The sequence below is a fragment of the Camelus dromedarius genome, chromosome 20, assembly GCF_036321535.1.
Source record: "Camelus dromedarius isolate mCamDro1 chromosome 20, mCamDro1.pat, whole genome shotgun sequence".
NCBI lineage: Eukaryota > Metazoa > Chordata > Mammalia > Artiodactyla > Camelidae > Camelus > Camelus dromedarius.
In genome coordinates, this window is record NC_087455.1 from 12,394,119 (window position 1) to 12,413,098 (window position 18,980).

The following is an 18,980-nucleotide window of genomic DNA, read 5'->3' on the forward strand; positions in this document are numbered from 1 at the left end:
CCAGCCTGATAATGAATTATCTCCTCGGGAAGGCGAATTACCAGAGGGAAGTTTGGTGCGCACAGAAGCAGAGCAAGTGGAGTTAATTACGCAGGATTCCAGTGCAAAATGGCGTGAGGCTCTGCAGCTCTCTTACCACTGGGCTATCCACCTGCCAGGCAGGCTGGCTGCTTGCCTCAACCTGGCAGGTGCTACTGGTCAGACAGTGCTTTGTTAGGTATCATGACAATTACATTCATAGCTTTTCTTTTTCTCTGTTTTGGAGACAGAGAAAATGCTCTTCTGACAGAGATTTTATACGTTTGTGTGTTTTTAAGATGTCAGTACCCTCCCAATTAAGTTACAGGCAAATCTTTCTGCCCAAGGGGTCTTGATGTCTCATAAGATCACATTGTCTCTCTTGGCTTTAATTCTATTAGGTGTTCGTTTTTTAGTTTTAATTTTCAGAGAGTGTTTCATTTTCCTGCTTTCTGGGATCAAGAGGGGCACCACGTGGTGGACTCCACGTTGCCTACAGGTTCCACAAAGTGTCAGTTAAATTCAAATCAACCTGTATTCACTGTGCCAACTTTACGCCCACTGCTGTGCCAGATACAAAAGAATATTCAAAAAGTATAACAAGAGCCTGTAAGGAAATGTTACACCCACTGGATGTCTGCAGTCCTAGGTTCTTCTTAAGGTACGTTTATTCATGCATTTTCCACTAGTATTTACAGATCCACTCCTATGTGCCAGGATTAACCAGGTACAAGAAATATAAAGACAAAAATTGTCTTGTTCCCTTTAAGAGCTTACAGTCTAGCAAAGGAAAAAGACATTTAAAAAAAAAAAAAAAAAAGGTACTTTGCCAAGTGATATGGAGGCTGGCAGAGGGAGTACTTTTATATCTAAGGGCAGAGACAAAAGCCTTTTTTTTCTATTTTTAAATTTTTTTTCATTTTAAAAAAATCTATTTTTAAATACTAAGTAATAATGATAATTATTTTTAAAAAAACAACAGTGGTTTGAAGCACGAAGTATAATAAGCTCCTTTCTTGCTCCTTCCCCATCTCTGTTCTACCTCTCAGGGTTGTCCTCAGCACTTGGTAAACACACTTTCCACATATTTTTCTATGTATATGAAACACACACACACACTTCTCCATCACCAAAACACATACATTCTTATAAATAAACATAAATTTCTATTTATTATATCAATGTGAGATTTATACTATTACACATTCCATTTATGTAATACACACATGCACGTATACATTTATGTAGGATGCACACATGTATGAGACCATATATATTGTTTTATAACTTTTTTTAATTCTTTGTTATGAATTTTATGACATGTATATGGAAAAGCATATAAAATAAATATGCTCAGGTTAGAAAATAAATTACCATATACAGCTCCCATCAAGTCAATAAAAAGAGAATTCTGAGTACTCCAGAAACTCCCTTCCCCTCAAAAAATCATTATGCTAAATTTTGCGTTAATTATTTCCTAGCTTTCTGTGTAGTCTTACCACCCATGAGGCAGGCAAAGTCTGAATTCGCCTGGATCAGCAAACGTCCTCTGGGCAAAAGAAACTTCAGTTCTCTAACCTTCCCTAAACTCTCGCTTTTCCTTAGATTTTCTTAGATTTTCAGGCCTTTGCTGCTTTGAGGATGTTTTCTTATACATATTCAACAGTTTTGATCATTTTCAGTAGAAGAATTGTTTGAACAACTTAATTAGCTATATTTCCATTAACAAATATTTGTGTCACTTCTCAATTTCTTCCTGTGTTGCAGTTATATGTATAAATGGAGATTCTTACCTACTAGATCCTAACTTCTTCGGGGTTATGAGAAATAAATAGCTTCGATTTCCCACAGCACAAATACTGAAATTTTTCTTTGTGCAGTAAATGCGCAAAGTAAGGAGTAAAGGAATGGAAAAGAAAATGAATATGTGATGACTCTTGCCCTTGAGGAGTTTTCCTTGCCTTTTTGTGAAGGAGGATAAGAAGCATATGCAGAAAACAATCTGATATGAAACAATTTGAGGCAATAAAGAGATACGTTTAAATGAAATCACTTATATTTACTAACAGGGAAAGATTTTTAAGATACATCATCCAGTGGAAAAAGAAAACTGCAGGACAGTGTATGTGTGTAAAATATATCTATAGCTATCTCTACGTGTGTAAATAGGTGTGTGTGTGTATACATGTGTCTGTGCATATTCTTGTTTATATACAGAAATACAACCATAAAGACACACAACAGTGGTTACTTCTCCAGACTGGGAAGCCAGGAGTTATCTCTTGACTTTCTAATATCCTATATAATATTTTCACACAAAGCATATATTACTTTTAGTGCTGAGGGGAATTTTTTAAATTGTATTTAAAGGCAAACATATCTGACAATGGAATCCAAGAACCAAAAATAGCTAGGAAGACAGAAATTGTTGGGAGAGGCTTCTTTGAAAAGGTAGGATTTGAAATGAGCCCTGAAGGACTGGTAGAGTTTAAGTTGGAGGACAGAAGTGGGGGGAAGTGGGTTTGGTGAACAAGAGCTGGCTGTGATCAGACATTAGGGAAGAAATGAGAACGGTACCCAGAGAGGACCATAAGGAAGTTCATTCCCATGGCTAAAGTGAACTCCAGTTTATACTGAGAGAGAGGAGTAACCGGACATAAAGCCAGAGCATAAAACGTGGAATGTCATCAATATTAGGAGTTTATAATTGGCTTGACGGGAAATAGAAGTCATTACAGGTTACTTTATGAAGTAATAACATGAGATATTAACCTCATGAAGCAGTTTGTGCAGTATAAGATCAAATGTGAAAAATCTCTGGTAATTTTGTAAAGTGCTGGATCAGAGTTTTATTAAGTAGTTATTGTATTACATACAGTTACATTTTAGGGAGATTATCTTGGTATGCTTTTATAGAATGCATTACAGAGGAAGAAGGACTCAGAGTAAGGAGATTCCTTAGCAATCCGACCTACTTGAAAAAGCTTGCCCACTTTACATAATCTGAAAAATGAAAAGACTGTCCTAACACTCAGGACTGTTTTAAGAATTAACTGTACATACAATGGCATGATCAAAATGTCTTAGTTCATTTCTTCTCAACTGCTATTACTGTCCAGATGTATGTTGATAAAGATCAGAACTGATGCCCTGGTCATGGGAACGAAAAAGATAAAGCCAAGAGATTTTTCTAAACAAATAATCAAAAAAGATCTATTTGTTGGGTGTAGAGAATGGGAGAGGAAAAGATAAAGATTTCTTCTAGGTTTCCAGCAGGGAAGACTGGTGGCATGGTGATGTCCCTGACGGAAACTGACCTAGATCTGCAATCTGCAACATTTCTGGAGTCATGAGGTTCTTACCATGTGAGTTTCACCCCCTCCATTTCTCTGTCATTCCCAGCCCACAATCCTCTGCACTTGCATACAGGGCAACCTCCTTACATTGGTACAAATATGGCTTGAAATATTTTAAAATAAAAGTGCATTTATATTCTTTTTATTTTGGAAAAAAATTTTCCACAACACATAAAAGCCTCAAAACAACTGACACATGCACAGTTACTGACTATTCAATTACTGCAGTGGGCAAAAGTTAGCAATGCCTCGTTAAAAATCAAAACAAACTCTCCATTTGACCTAAGGAAGAAAAACTCTACATAAATAACATTTAAAAGAATTAAATATCTTTAGGGTTTTAAATTATTTGTATTTTTATCTTATTAAGGCCCAAATCAAAAAATGATGAAAACCAAAAAAGTTCAATATAAATTAATAAGATAAGTGATCTTTATTTATTGTGCTTTTGAAATCCTTTTCTTTTAAGTGGATTCTGACTTCTGAGTGGTATGTTACAACCCTGAGCTACAGTCTCAAAGCAGAGTTTATTATAGTTTTACAATATTTCTGAAGTTTCAGTTGGATGCTTTTTGTTGCCTAGCTAGAGGTCAAAAGCTTGAGGACTATTACGTGACAGAAAAAACAATTCAAAAAGCATCTTAAAAAGTGATCCGTCATGCATCAGACTCTTCACTTTTTCTGTAAGATCACATTTCTGTAAAAGATGACAGAGTTGGCAGTTGTGTAACAAATCCTCCAGAAGTACTTACAACTCTGGAATGTGATCATTGTTTTGCAATGGAGTTGGTCACCATCATATGAAAATCTTGGGAAATAAAATATTTTTTTTACCTGCTAGTTTCTGTTGGAGAATAGCTCCTTCACACACAGAACAACAATACTTTGGTCTAAACTACTAACCTACATTGTTTGGTACATAATGATTATATTTTAAAAGAATGTTAAGAATATTTCTACATACTTGAAAAAGTAAACAAAAGAGAGAGGTGGGTGGAAGCAGAGAGAGGAGATGGGAGAGGAGAAAAACGCATCTTTGCTTCCCAGTAATATGTGAAGGGAGAGGTCACAGAGGATGGAGATGAAACAAAATTAGCTATGAGTTGCTAACTGTTTCTTGAAGGTAGAGCTGAGTACACAGAAGTCCATCTTCTACTGTGCCTACTTTGTATGTTGAAATGTTCCATAATAAAAAGGTTTTTTAAAAAGCACATACCTAATTTTTCAACATTGTCTTCTAACTTGATACCTAAAAAGGGATAATGCAGTACTATTAATAGTATTGCAATAAATGTCTTAGAACACTGATTTAAGATTTCAAGAGTTCCTGAGGCTTTTTTGTCCAACAACAATCACAAAATTTATGCCAGACAATAATCCTTATTCTGTACACAGTACTTAGATAAAGCACTTTCCTATCCGTTATTATCTCGACGGCTCTTCACAATAACACTGTGAGATCTGGCAGGTAATGTTCTAGTTTATGAAAAATATGAGGCTTAGACAAGTTAAGAGAAGTTCATTCCATTCCATTCCATTCCATTCCATTCCATTCATTCATTCAACAAACATTTACTAAACACCTAGTATGTGTCAGGTAGATCTGTCCCAGGTATTAGGAACTGAGACAAAGAAAACATGACTCCATCTTTCAAGAGGTGCCTAGTCTAGTAGAAGGGACAGATTTATGAACTGGTAATTATATGATGACATGATTCATACTACAATGAAGTGTTCTTCAAAAAAAATTTTAACCATGACCTACAGTAAGAAATGTATTTTACGTTATAACCCAGGATATACAAACATATGTTTAAGTGAAACAAAAGTTTTATGAAATAATACTCTTCCTATATGTAATTCACATTGTGCTACTTTCTAATCTACTCAGTATCTTCTCTTTTTCAATAAAATGCTGGTCATAACCTTTTACAACTGACTTCTGTTGACATTTCATTATTCACCAGTGGGTGTGACCTACAGGGTGCAAAAGTTTTAGGATGAGTATGATCGGAGTTCTGTGGCAACACAAAAGGAAGCAAAAATTGTTCCAGTGAATGAGAAAGGCCTTAAAGAGGCTAGTCTCTGAGTCCTTATCAAAATTAAAACGGCAGAACCAGAACAAAGGGCTTAAGAGGCTTTAATCACTTCGCTCTCGCAGTACTTGTGCTGTTTTATGCTGGCCGAATACAAGGCAGCAGTAGACTGTGAACTCACTGAAAAGCCAAGGAAACAAGCTGATTTCTTGAAGGGATGTCAGCAATCCTTCATTCACGTTTACTGACTTTTCATTATGTGTCACAGCACTTCCTGTCTACTGGCTCCTCCAGCTACTACCTGTAAAACAACTACAAACATCCTGAGACTATAAGGTTTCCTCTATGACTAACAGTCCTAAATATTTATTTTCTCAAAAATTCCATGGAATAAAGACTTAAAAAACAAGAGACTAGCATAATATGTGTTAGATGTAAAATCAGACACTATAATTTTTATCAACCACAAATCTATATTGTGATTTTGTTTAAGGCCACAATCTTCTCTCTCACAGTCTCAAACATTTGCTGTCCATCCAGGCAGTTGTAGCTGCTGTGGACAGAGCTCAGCGAAGAGCCAGCAAAAGGCTTGATGGGCACTAACATCTCAGGCCGCTGCCCCCTGCTGTCTAAGGGAGACGGGGTGCGATCAGGGAGACCCACTGATTCGATTTTGCTTTGTCATTTCCTTCAAGAGAAAAGTTTCCAATTTTAGGTACTTGTTCTGAGAATCGATTTTGCCCAAATGCACCAAAGACTCATTTTGTGATCCTGCCCTAGTCTGGTAAGTTCTTTGTGCCTTTTATCCATTAAGCAATAAAAGAGAAAAGGTGCTTTTCCACACCAGCTTGTGATCAGCTTACAACACTACCACTATTCATTGGGCATTCAATAAACATTCATCCAGGATACTGATAATGACACAACATAAAATGGACAAAAGGAAGAAAATTAACTGGACTTCGTGCGATCCAGAGGAACTACAGCTGTTTCTCATTCCTGCTTCCCCAAAGGGAAACATGATTTGAGTATCAATGATATAAGATTTTGTTGGCTGAAGTATTCTTAATTAAAATCAAACCAAACTGAACCAAACCAAAAACATCAACCAGCATTTGTGTCTTTAATCACATAATTGTAGGGTCTCAGTAAATGGAAAGTATTCTGAGTTAGGCCTTATAGGTATTAACTCAGTAACAGAGGGCTGGCCAGAAAGAACGAAAATCACAGTTTTCAGAAAGTTACTGAAAAGCATAAGCCATTTGTAAAGATGTTCTGATCTTTGGATGAATCTCTTTGGAAGACACGTTTAGGGTTGACACCTTTAAATATTCTAAGTCTAAACAGGTGAATGAACTACAGTGTACAAGACCTTCATGTTTTAGACTTCACAAAAGATTCATTTTAAGAATCTTCGCTCTTTAATTTAGACTACCAAGGATAACATTTTCAAAACTCCAAATATTTAGTAGAGAATCGTATGATAACACACTGTAACAATCAACCACTGGGAACATTAGCCTGGCATCGTTTCCCTCCTATTATCCTTGGGACTCACTTCCAACCTTGTATGAAACATCTTCAAATGACTGCACTGCTCTAGGCATCTCAAACCCATTATGTCCAAAACCAAACTCTTAATTTGCTTCTACCCTTTCCTCCTGCCAACCTCCCAGAACACCTCTTCTTCTTAATTCCAGTGATTTCTAAAATGCATATGCACAAAAAAAAAAAAATTGGAGAGGGGTTTAAAATATTAAAACTTTTGTACTGGATACATGCTCAAAAGTACTTACTTATTGTAACAGTATGTAGTTTTTAAAAAGTTCAGACAACTATTCTAATCTTGGCTTCCTCACTGCCTTCAGCCCATCAGTCTACAAAGGGCTTAAATCCTCTGTCAAAGTCTCTTCCACTTCTTTCCTTGCATTTCCACCACCTCTGCAGTAGCTCAGCTTCTCTGTGTCTTGCTTCGACTTCTGCAGGAGTCTTCCATCTTGTCTCACTTCTTGTAATATCTTTTTCCAACTCATTCTTCACTCTGCCACTAGATATATCTTCAGTAGTCAGATAATATCACTCATCCAAAAAAAAAAGGGGCTATCTACAAAATATAACAACTGAACGTGACCTTCATGACTGTCTATGCTCTTAGCTCAACCTAAGTAAGTAATGGGGGAAAAAACATGACCTTCAGGCGAGGTTTGAGTTTTAGTCCTGCTTCTTCTGAGGCTCTGTGATTTGAAGGGAAATTACTTAGGTTTTCTGAGCTTTTATTTCCGTCTTCAAGTGGTGATATTAGTAGCTCACAAAACTATTATGTAAATCAAATGAGATTACCTACGTATGAGAAGGAACTCAGCTCAGAGCACACTCATCCATCATCAATTGTTTAATCCCTTCTTTTGCTCTAAATTTGTTACTGCTACTGCCCTCTGCCTCGTTCCCATTACACCTGCCCCCACAACCCTGGCCCATTACACACCAAGCCATCTGAAACATATGTTGTCCTCAAGTATGACATTCACCCTCAGGCCCCTGTGGTTCTGATTATACCATACCCTCACCCTCACATGTCCTTTACTGCCTTCTCAAGTGAAATCTGACCTATGCCTCAAGGCCCAGCTCAAATGTCAACTCTTCCAGGAAGTCTTCCCTTTATTCCACTGGTCAGAATTAACCATTTTTCCTTGCACACTGCTTACAACTTACTTTAGTACTTATTTCTTTCTGTTATAATATTACTATTATATTTGTATTAAGTATAAAATTATGTTTATATATGTTACCTGCATGAATTACAAGCTTCTTGAAGGCAGAAAGCATGCTTTTCTTCTTTTTATTCTCAGCAGTTAACACCCTGTACTGGAAGGGATTTAATAAAGGTCTGCTGATTGAATAAATAAATGCATCAAAACATTTGCAAAAGCAGTAAATTTCCACCAGAACAAAACACCAATCACTTGTTTCAACTTTTGAAGTAATTGTTAGAAAACAACTTCTACCTGAAAAACATACTATTATTTAATCTTTACAATAAATAAAAAAAAAGACCTACAAATGGTAATTTTTTGATACTTCAGACTAAGTGCAAAGAATAAGATATTATTTTTAAATTTTTAAACTGATAGTATCAATTGTCAGCAACTGACAGATCATCAGTGAGTGAATATTAGTAGAAGGTTATAGTTCAAAGAGGAAAATCATGATAAGTACATAAATGGAATATTAGATATCAATTTAAAATCATGTCTTCAAGTACTTAATGTGCTCACACTATCATAAGTGAAATAATCAAGATGTAAAACTGATCCCAATTTTGCAAGTATGTACTTTATAAGAAAAAAGAATATGGAAATACAGAGGACATTAATATGTGGTTATCTCTGAGTGGTGGGACTACAGGTGATTTTTATCTTTTGTCTTTTATATTATCTGAATAATTTTTTTACAATGTACACATTTGTATAGTTAGAAAAATAATTTTAAAAAGGCTTGAATACCCAGAAGTTCTAATTAAAGCTCAACCAGATTTGCAAATACTAAAACATTTTATTAGTCCAGTAAAAGGCTTCCTGACTTTTAATATTAATCACAATATATTTGTGTAGACATCATTAAACATTGAAGGTTAATGCAATAGTTTAAAAAAAGATATCAATAGAAAATGAAGTCCTGCGTTGTGACTCAACGACCAACTAGGTTCCTTTATTTAAAATATCAAATTAAATAATAAAGTCTGAAATTTTAAAAAAAATTAAGAAAAGTTTTCCTTAATTTTAAGTAGAAAGCAGAGTAAATAAACATCTGACTCGTTAGTAGGCAGCAAAGTACCAGGTCTGCAGGGAAAAGACGTGGTCGGCTTTCCAGCTCAGCCACTTGTCAGCTGTGTAACTTGCTCTCTTTGAGCTGCAGTCACCCTTTCCACGGATCAGGGAAAATCCCCACACTTTCTGACTGTTATCTGCAGAACCCATGCGGACACCATTAAGGAGATCTCTACCCCCCGTGTTGAGGACATGGAAAGTCCTCTCCTGTCTCGTGTCTCACAGATTTGGAGACTGTCCAACCCAATTGGAAGACAGACAGGAATGAGTACAGCAGTTCATTCTGACTTGAATGGAGCCTGGAAGGTTGATTAAGCTTGTTGGATAGTAAAGGCTGATTCTGAAACAGACCCCGAGTGACCATAGAATATCAGCTGCACCAACGATGGCTGTGAATGTGGCACTCCCTGGAGGACCCCTCTACAAAGTAGGATGGAGCCACTAAAAGCACAGTGATGGAGGTGGATCGGTGGGTGAAGACAGGGGTTTGGGAAGGACACACAGATGAGAGAGAGGGAGGAGAGAAGGTTCTGGAGGGTGGTACCATCAAAGGGGCAGGGAAAAGAAGCAGCTAAGGGAGAAAGCAAAAATAACCAGACTGTCAAACAGGGAGGGGTAAGGGGGAGCGACAAAGTTGTTTCTCCATTGTTTTCCTCCCTAAATTTTCTCCTCTATTCTTGTTTATTCCTCTGCTTCTCCATCTTTTCTACCCACACCCGGCTTCCTCATTTCCTAAACCACACTTTTATTCTTAAGTCACCCCACTCCCTGTCCGACAAGTGGTATTCCTTCTTCCAGGAGTCAGGAAGTGAAAACCTAGCAAAACTCTAATCTAGAGTGGTCTGCGGTACCCAAACTGGCTTCCCAAACCCTCAAGGTCCCCAAGCATCAAGGCTGAGATTAGAACTGATCCCAGCTGCAGGTATAAGGTAGCATGAAGCAGAAGAGCAGCTGTTCACCTCTACTCTCTGTTCCTGGCCATCCCATGTCCTCACCGCACTATCTTCAATTACAAAGGATGCACTGTCTTCAGTTGCAAAAGACCCACGCGAATGTCCCATGATTAAAATTTACCATCTGATAACTGCATAGTCACCTTCCTTTTCTGGCAAATTTATAAAATGTTATTACAAAACCTCAGGATTGGGCATGTTTAAAAGAAAGTCCACACAAAGATGAGACCATGAGAATATTTAATCAAAAATCCTAATCCCTTCAGGGTAGGAATGCATTTCTTTCCAAAGTGCATCATCTGGACTCCGAATATGTGCAGGGGGGAAAAGCTCAAGACAAAATGCTTGATTCTGTTTTTCTTGAAGAAAATTTTAAGCATTCTTTTTTTAAACAAATAAATATAAAGGTTGCAGTGACTCAAAAGTGTAAAGAATTGTTAAGTGTCGCACATGTGGGTGCTAAGAGGGTAGTAACTTCAGAGATAGGAGGATACACTTTGATGAAAGCAGAATAATTAAAAATCATCTTTTGGAAATCATTACTTGAAAAATAAGAAAATGCTACTATTGTACTGGGAAAGGCATTCACTCTCTAGTTAAACTGTGTTGTTTTCTTCTCCACCAAAAAGTCTGATAATTTTGTCTGTAGCTGCCAAAAGCTGTCCTGCCCGAACTAAAAAAACTCAAGTGTCCTTGCAAACAACTTTGTTCAGCAAATAAGTGTAATTCGCTCCCATGTTAAGAGGCCACTTCCCTATAAAATGTACTGAGAAATAAAAAGGGAGTATCTTACTAAATAAAAACAAATGTACCCCAAAGCACAGTATGAAACAAATGAACTAGCGGGGACCTTCCTGGAAAAGCTTGTTCACTGGCTGTACCTTCAGACCCTGCATCGCAGGGGGATGCTGGCCGCCCACTGCACATGGGAACAGGGTGAGCTGATGGTTTGACTCCTATGTCTCTTGCAGCTCTCAGGAACTTGGACAAGGCCAAGAAAGAAACAAGAGCTGCAGGGCTCTGAAGAACTGTCTGGGAGTGTTGCCTCTAAAAAAGAATTGTTGGGTTTGAGGGCAATGGCGTTGCAAGGACAGAAAGAGGTTGTCACAGAGCTTAAAGGAGCCACGAGATGAGAAGAAGCACTGCCTTCCATTGAAGGAGAAGGCTTTCCTGTCCGCCGTGTTGTTTCCAGGCACTGGCCCACAGAGCCTCTCTGCGTGGCAGAACCCAGCCCTGGTTTCAGAGCTGATTTTAGTCTCTGAGGTAATGTGAAAGAACACCAGGTTCCCAGACTCAGCTCATTTTAGGGATTAGCACATATAGCCTAAGAGATATGCTGGCTATGTGGTAAATCACCCTCAGGTGGAGCCCACTTACGAAGCTGCTTCGTTTAAGCAACAGATTTTAGCTAAAGTACTCCCAAATCACCACCGATTTAAAACAAAACAAAACAAAACAAAACAAAACAAAACAAAACAAAACAAAACAAAACACTAACATCTCACCAAAGAGGGCACATTATCATGGTGTGCTGACTTCCCGTTTTCTCCTACTTCTTAGAGTTCTTTGTTTTTCCTCACCAAAGCCAGTCAACAAGAGGCAGTTTACGTAATGGTTAAGGGCATGGACTCTGCAGCCAGATTTCCTGGGTCTGAATCATGAATATGAAGTTGGGAAAATTGCTCAACCTCTATGAGCCTCAATATCCTCCTCTGTAAGATGGAGATGATACCACCACCTAATTCATAGCAACTTGAACAGAGCTGGGTAAACAGGAAGTGCTCAGAGAAGTCAGTAATTGTCTTTGTTTTTTGTTTTTTAAGTTACTCCTGCAAGGTAATGACATCTTTGTATCTAGACTTAAAAAAAAAAGGCATATGACTAATGTATTTAATAACTTGCACATCTGCCTTTCCAAATTAAGAATGTACTTCTTGAAGGCTTACTAATTTTTTGTCTCAAATATCTCAGTTTCTGGCATATAATAAGAGCTCATAAATGAGTATAGGGATGAATGAAAGGGAAGGAACAAAGCTTTGTAGATCAAATAAGGTTTAATATTTGCTGTATAAATAAATTCAGATTTAATGAGCTTTTATTAAGTGCCTACTTTATGCTAGACCCTGAGTGAAGTCTTTATGTTGTTTTAATTAATATATTTCTATGGACAAAATACATCTATGTCACTGCATAATAAGAGAGTGGCTTCTGGGTTAAGCTGAGACTTATTTAGATTAGGCCCCCTGTGTTTACAACCCAACAAGGGCTGGTTAACTAAATCTTGTTAATTTTCAAAACATGCAAATAACTCATTTATATGCGGCCAAAATATAGCAGCAAAATAGACCACATGACCAAGACGCAAGGGAAGGCTATAGCAGGACTGGCATTCTCTCCTCTAGATCTCAGACAGGGGGATGGTACCCCCTTGGGGTACAAAAAGCACCTTGGGGATATTTTTAGCACCCATGCCGGAAAGCCCTGCTTTAAAGGATCTCTTTAACCACAGAATAAGGAACCACATGTTACATTCAAGGCTTGGCTGCAACTCAATTTCCAAATGCTACTTTTTCATGAAATCATCATGTATCTTGGGGAAATTTCATATAAACCTCAGCTCTTTTACTTTTTACATTACTGGGAAGAAAATTCTAAGCCAGCATAAATGAATACATGGATTTCAGTCTTCTGAAAGGGCTTTTTGGGTGTGGTTGAGATAGCTAACTTTGAAAACTTAGCAACACAGGATACATTATGAGTAAGTTCTTTCCTTTCCTTTTTTTTTTTTTCAATAATGATGCTAACTCACCAGATCCTCCTGAAAGAGTCCTTTTATTAATTTCAATGAAGTCAAGTAGAGAACAAGTTATAATATGAAACACAATTTATGCAACTATGTTGAAACTCCCTGCCAGGGTTACATCTCCTCATGTAAGAATTTTATGGTAAAACAATTTCAAAATAATATCAAGCATTAGCTTAGGCTCATTTTGGTTTTAGGCTGCCTTTCTATACAAATCATTGAAATCCTAAGGCAAAAATGGCAGTGCCTTTAAATAGGAGGGAAAAAAAAGATCCTGTTCCCCACAGTTTATAATAAAAGAGCTGAAACTAAGGCTCAATTGAAATTATACTGTTAGGCAACTCCAGCAACTAAACACAAAAACATGTTAAAGTAAAGATTGCAACATCAAGGGAAAACCATTCTCATATACATAGTTTTCGATTTCCAGCCATTCCTGCCCTCAGCCCAGATGAGATCAACTGAACCTTCAGAGGCTTTCCTGCAGTCAGCCAACAAGCTATTCACTCCTTCCTCAACCACACGGGTTACCCAGGGAAAGGCACGCAACACATTTAAAGGGCCAATAGAAATCCCGGGGGTGGGTTTGGTCTGCCTTTCAAAACCAATGAACTTCCCATTATATAATCTTTAATAACAAGAGAGAAGTTTACAGTCATACACCCAACTAAACTACAATGCAGGCTATGCTGCATGCCTCACCATATTTTTTTTTTTAAAGGAAGAAGCCCCCCCCCCCCCAAAAAAAGAAAGAAAAAGAAAAACCTTTCTGAATGGTACGATCCATCTTGTCAGGTAATGTCAGAAAAATTAATGACTCCTACTTGGCAGTATGACTTAGGCTTGTTTTTTGCAATGATTTTCAGAGCAGTCTGATGTTTTCAATCAGAAAAGCCCAAGCATCTGAAACACAACCTCTGTGACATTTTATTAATTCTTTATAAAATAAAGTAAGTCCTTAACCACAGGAGAATTCTGAGAATCTGGCTTTTCCAGAAAGCCCAAGAAAAATACTTTAGTTTCACCATTGACTTTGAAACAAAATAAACATATTACTCTATTTAATATCTTACACAAGCAAATTCACAAGAATGAAATGTGTTCAGAGTTCCTAGAAAAAATGTAGCAATACAGGCTGCCAACTTGTTCAATGTCAAGCTCTAGGCAGTATAGCCACACTAGCAATAAATGACTCAGAGTGAGTCACGCTTAAGCTATTTTTGCTTTTAAAGTACTGCCAGGCACTGTGTTAATATTCAACCCAGAGTAAATTTAGCCCAACAAGAAAACAAGTGTTTCCATGGTTGCTTCTTCACAGTGTTTATGGTATATATGCAGCCATTAGGCACAGGAATCTAGCCAGATAAATTAAGTAGAAATGCTCATCTTTCATTTATATCCAGGCTTTGGAACACTGGAAACTCTAAATGCAATTTAGGCTATTCTTTCATCTCCTTCTATCTGCCCCTCCAGACCCCAGATAGCAACTTCATAGAGAGTATACTATTAATGATTCACTTAAAAGTATTTACCAGTAAAGTACCTTTAGTGGATTGTTGTTCACAGATTTTATTTGGCTCTGTATTAAGAGTCATAACCACTCACATTTCTCTGATAGTGTAGCCACAGGGGACTAAAGTGCTTAAAAAGCACCCGGCAAAAACAGCAGGAAATATGGACTATAGACATCAAATGGAATCATTATACAGTATCATGTACAGTGAATGGTCAGAGTCTGGTAAGAGTCTCAAAAGTTGTTTAAAAAAATACTGGTTGTTACAATTCGAAAAGATACATGCACCCCAATGTTCACAGCAGCACTATTTCCAATAACCAAGACATGGAAGCAAACTAAGTGTCCACTGACAGATGACTGGATAAAGATGTTGTATATATATTATACAATGGAACATTACTCAGCCATAAAAAAGAATGATGTAATGCCATTTGTAGTAATATGGATGGACCTAGAGATTATCATACTAAGTGAAGTAAGTCAAATATCATATGATATCACTTATATGTGGAATCTAAAAAATGATACAAATGAATTTATTTACAAAACAGAAACAGGCTCAAAGACATAGAAAACAAACTAACGGTTACCAAATGGAAAGAGGGAAGTAGAGATAAATTAGGACTTTGGGATAAGATAAACAACAAGGTCCTACTGTATAGCACAGGGAACTATATTCAGTATCTTGTAACAAGCTACAATGGAAAAGAATATGAAAAAGAATATATACATATAAAGTAAATGTGTAACTGAATCACTTTGCTGTACACCTGCAACTAACACAACACTGTAAATCAACTATACTTGAAAAAAAATATTGGTTGTGAGAGATGAATGGCTAATATCTGACTGATCTAAAAAAAAACTCAGTTTTTTAGAATGTGCCAAATGCATGTGGAGTTCTTATACTTGAATAGTACACTGGATTTGCAATAGATGCCAGGACTTTCCCCTAATTAAATCCACCTGTCTGTGTAGAGCTGCTAGACCCCTCAGCATCACCTACAGAATCCATGCTGCAGTTGTACACAGTGGTTAGCTCTTCTGCTCAGTGAAAAACTACTAATGCTTGCTATCCGAGCCCAGGTTTTCAAAATAGGATGCAAAATCTTAGAATTTTCATTTAAAATTAACTTTCACCTAAAAAATGAGAAAAAAGTAGGTTTCACCAATAATGTACACACTGACATTATGCAGAACATGTACAAATATGAGTAAACGGAGTGTCAGGAGGCGTGTACTTCCCCTGATGGGGGAAAACAATCAAAGACATGTGGAGACCACTGCTTTAAGGAACACAGCCTCCTGAAGGATGGAGCCTTCTTCTCTTCATGTTCTAGCCTAGTACACATTTTTCTTTGTTCGTTTTTAAACATGTAAATGGTAACTGGCACAAAGGAAGTATAGTGGAAAAGCCTAGGTCAGCAAGCAACTGAAGAAGGCAGAGAAATGGTAATTCGGGGAACGCTAGTCTGGAAAGCAGCCACACGAAGTACCTCGGCACAGCTGTAATGACAGCACGGGGCGCAGTGACAGCCGCTCTGAGTCAAAAAACTGACTAGTTAGTTCTCTCATCAAGATGCCTACACCACTCAGGCTCCTTGAAAATTGTAATGGAAGGCTCAAAAGCCATATTCAATGAACTGGAAAAAATCGAGCACAAGTGTAGTTACGTAATAGGCCTCTTTGGAAACACGGTTCCTGGGGAACAAGTGTGAATGGGTTCCTTGGTGGCACAAAAGGTGGAAACTCCTAAAATCGTCTCTAACTTGCTTGAACGGAATCTTTAACTCCCATGGAAAGCATCCAGCAAAGGCCTGACATGTAGGAGATGCTTCATAAATCTCCACGGAATAAACAGATAAAATATAAAACTGTATCCCCACAAAACAACTTATTTGAAGTGCATGATTCGAAAGCTTTGTATTTGTTACATCTGTGCTTACTGTATGAGTAACTTTCAGAGTCTGAAAGCCTAAGGGGCTGAAAATAACTTACCAGAATTTCTTGCTTTCTGACTCTCTTGATCACTGATTTCACTATCTCTACCAATAGCAGGGATCCTACTCATCTTCATCTGCAAGTTCCATATTAGAGGAATGTAAGCGGTAGTTGAATCTTCACAGAAGGAACATACCAGAATTGAAGCAGAGGCAAAGATGTGGAGGGATGAATAATTGAAGCATGAGATTTCTAAGGCAGTGAAACTATTCTTTCTGATATGTTATTGGTGAATATGTGACATTATGCATTTGTCAAAAACCCACAGATCATCTGATCCAGTGATTCAGCTTTGAGTATAAACAATTGAAAGCAGAGATTTGAATAGATATTGGTATATCAATGTTCATTAGTAGTATTACAGGCACGAGGTGGAAACAACCCCAGTGTTTACTAACAGACGAATGGATAAACAAAATGTGGTATATACGTGCAATGGAGTATTATTCAGTCTTAAAAAGGGATGACATTCTGATACCTGCCACAACATGGATAAACCTTGAAGACATTGTGCTAAGTGAGATAAATCAGTTAAAAAAGGACAAGTATTGTATAATTCTACTCATATGAGGTACCTAGAATAGTCAAATACATAGAAAGTAGAACGCCGGTTACCAGGGGTTAGGGGTGGGGATGGGGATATTTAACGAGTACACATAATGGGCATAGTTTCAGAACGGGATGATGAAAAAGCGCTAGAGATGGATAGTTGTCATGGCTGCACAACAAGGCAAGTGTACTTAACGCCACTGAACTGGAGAAAGGTTGGAATGATAGAATTCATGTTAAATACATTTTACCACCAGAAAACCCCCACTGAACAGTGTAATACAAAGAGTGAATTCTGATGTAAATTACGGACTTCAGTTAACAGTAATGCATTACTATTTGTTCAGCAACTGTCACTGATACATCATGCAATATGCAAGATGTTGAAAACAGTAACTGCCAGGGGTGGAGCATATCCACAATCTCTGTACTATGTGCTCAATTTTTCTGTAACCCTAAAACTGCTCTAAAAAGAAGTCTACTAATTAAAAAGAAAAACTTAAACAAATGAGGGTGCTCTGCGGCAAACTCCTTCCTCTCATGTTGTGCCCTGTACTAACTCCCCAGTGGCCTGTTTCCTTATCTGGGACCTTTCAGTCCCTTTGTCAGGACCCTGGGCCCAGAACACTCAGCCTCCTTGCCTGGCTCCAGCCTCCTTTCCTGCCAATTCTGATCTCACCTCTTTAATGTTCATGTACTTCCTGGTGTCCTAGAGGCCCAGATTCTGGGTTCTCCTGCTCCCATGGGTCCTGGATGCTACTACCATTTCCCAGTCTGCCTACCTTGCTCTGACCTATGACTTGTCTTGACCTCACTGTTTGTGTGTATTCTGGCTGGAAGTGACTGGGCGACTACTGACCCTTGGTGCTCTAAACCTTGATACAGTTCCCTAATTCCGTCTCCCAATGTTCTATTTATCTTGCTGCAAGGCCCAGCCCAGCCCAATAGTAATTAAATATGAAGAGTGCTTAGAGTATGATATTGCAACGAAGTGATAATATTCAAAAGCATTTCTTAAAACTGGAAATAAAAATGTTCTTTATTCAATGTGAAATGCTTCTCCATAAAACTCTGAGGGGCAGGTTTTTATTCTACCTTCTAATCTCCTACTTTAATTCTATGATCACAGGGTATCCCAAACATAAAGCGAGAACTGCAGGCTTAACTGCCTACCAAGACAACAGGGAACGGTCAGGACAGCGACTGATGGAGAAGCACAGCTCCTGCCTAACTGCCTGAGAAACAACACGGTGCGTCAAACCCCAACACTGTGTGAGCCACACAAAACTCACATTTCAGGCTACTGTGGCCTCCAGACCTCCAGAGCTCTGTGTGATTTGGAACATTTTAAACAGAGAAAGGACAGAGAGACAGAGAAAAGGGGGCGCATGAGTGGCTGATGTCAACTCCACTATTTAGGACACTAAAGTTGAGCTAAATCACTCCATAAAAATGTTTATTTATCTAAATACCAGAGAGCAGCTTAGGCCTGGGAGGGATATGGGCATTCAAATCACATCTCAGAATGGCTAACCCTCTGGCCAAGTGAGAAGGGTCACAAACAGGACCAGATTCACTACACTGTTGGGATGCAGATGACCCTATGAAGGCTAAAGAGACATTCTTCTAAGGCCTGATGCATACCGCTTCTCAACTTAAGAAGAAAAAAAGAGCACCAAAGTCCAAGATTTTTCGTTTCCACCAAAGGATCTACACTTTCCAGCCAATACTTAAGTTCTCTTCTTTCCTATTGTCATTTTATAAAAGGGAACTGAACTATGACCAGTTGTGATCATTTACTGCTAAATGCAATTTTTGGATAGAAAATGTTATTACACTTTGATCTGAAGGTTTTTTTTTTTTTAAATGGATTAGAGAACGTTCTTCACATTAAGTCCACGACATAAGATAAATGGAACAG

General features: G+C 37.9%; 1 protein-coding gene across 4 annotated transcripts in view; it reads right to left on the minus strand.

Annotated features, from left to right (window-relative positions):
* NSMCE2 (NSE2 (MMS21) homolog, SMC5-SMC6 complex SUMO ligase) overlaps nucleotides 1-18,980 on the minus strand; it is a 208,467-nt gene that overhangs the window by 95,048 nt on the left and 94,439 nt on the right. The gene's annotated exons all lie outside the window — the stretch shown is intronic.